This window comes from Hipposideros armiger, unplaced genomic scaffold (assembly GCF_001890085.2).
Source record: "Hipposideros armiger isolate ML-2016 unplaced genomic scaffold, ASM189008v1 scaffold_813, whole genome shotgun sequence".
NCBI classification, from domain to species: domain Eukaryota; kingdom Metazoa; phylum Chordata; class Mammalia; order Chiroptera; family Hipposideridae; genus Hipposideros; species Hipposideros armiger.
Window position 1 is genome coordinate 628545 of NW_017732163.1, and position 1914 is coordinate 630458.

Genomic DNA, 1914 nt, shown 5'->3' on the forward strand with positions numbered 1-1914 from the left:
TATATATATATATATATATATATATATATATATATATATATATATATATATGACTAGAAATCTCTGTAGGAGATCCACATTCCACATAGAAAAATTCAAAGGTAACAAACACATTTGCCTGAAATCCTTAATGGTCAATTCTTTTCATACCCCAGACCATTTGGGGAAGCTCGCTCAGCTCAGGGTTGTTTTAATTCCACCTTTTAGCTTTAATTAGCTGTGGTGTCTTGAACAAATCATTTACCCTTACCAGAATGATAATCCTCATAAACTGGGATGATAAAATCAACCCCTTAAATCGAGGATAAAATAAGAGATGATGATACTATGTCTGGCATGTTGTTATTGTTTGTGGTCATTAATACTTAAAGCAGTGGTTCTCAACTGGGGACCCCCCCCCCAGCCCCAGGGACATTTGGCAATGTCTGGAGACATTAAAATGTAAACCACATCATGTGTGTGTTAACCACAAGTTATACAAGGAATCAAAGATCTCAGAGCTAAAGCACAATGAATATAAACCCAAATCTTTCTGAAACCCACCTCCAACCATCCCAATTTCCAAGCGCTCTTAGATGTTCCCACCTACCTCTTACCTCCTTCTTGTCCTCTGACCCTCAGCCTCCTTGAGTCTGGGACTGACTGTCAACCTGTGCCCTGAGCTGAACTGTCTCTGTTTATATAGAGGCTCCAGGCCGCACTTCCTGTTACTTATTAGCCCAGTGATTGCTTTAAGACCATGGAATGAACCATTTTAGATGATCTGCATTGATTAAATTTAGATGATCTGCATTGAAACCCCACCAAAACAAAAATTAACCGTACTTTGGACCCAACATTGGTTGTCCTGGTCTACTGAGTTAGATATCATATTTCTGAAGTGTTTGAAGGAATCAGGGACTGTAGATCCAAAAGTTTTAACCAGTTTGGGTTACCTGCTCTTTTTTTTTAATGTAAATGATTCTTAAATAATTTTATTTAAAATAAGATGACAAGGCAAAGTGTGAGGAGAACCTATTTCTGAGCACTTAGAAAATCAGAGGTCATATATCAGGAGAGAAAAACAATGATGTCATATCAATTTAGCAAGCCAAGATATTGAACAAATGAAAAGTAATTATTGATATATAAGAAATATTAGTAATTTTTAAAACACTTTTTACCATTTTTTAGTATCTTGAAATTAATATGTTAAAGCTTTGCTCAAGCTAGATTAAATCACTAGTTTGATATTAGTCAACTTACCCTTTTATAAAAACAATAGAAACCAGAAAAAAAAGCATATAGACACCATCCGTGTATTCATCTCCCCTGGGGGTTAAAAGGTGGATTACAGATAGACTGAGGCTATAGATCAGCAGTTCTCAACCTGTGGGTTGCGACCCCTTTGGGGGTCGAATGACCCTTTCACAGGGGTCGCCTAAGACCATCGAAAAACAAAAAGATATTTACATTACGATTCATAAAAGTAGCAAAATTACAGTTATAGAGTAGCAACGAAAATAATTTTATGGTTGGGGGGTCACCACAACATGAGGAACTGTATTAAGGGGTCGCAGCATTAGGAAGGTTGAGAACCACTGCTATAGATGAACCTTAGTTCTTGTCCACTGAATTAGACCCTAGAAATCCTGAAAAGCTATAAATGGTGGGTCTGAATGTTATTTTGTGAATCATTGAGTCAATGTTGAATTTTAATCAACATTGGTGTAATTAATCAACTGGGTGTGATTAGATTACCATCTTGGAAGTTTCCCATGTTAATCATATCATAGCAAATCAATTCAAACAGTGACTTATTTGTTTCAGATTCAGAGTGGAGTTTTTTGTTTAACATTTCAGATGAATTGCAGGGTGGTCAGCTGTAGGCTGATGTTGGTTTAAATCCCTGGAGAATCTTAAATGAATCTTTTA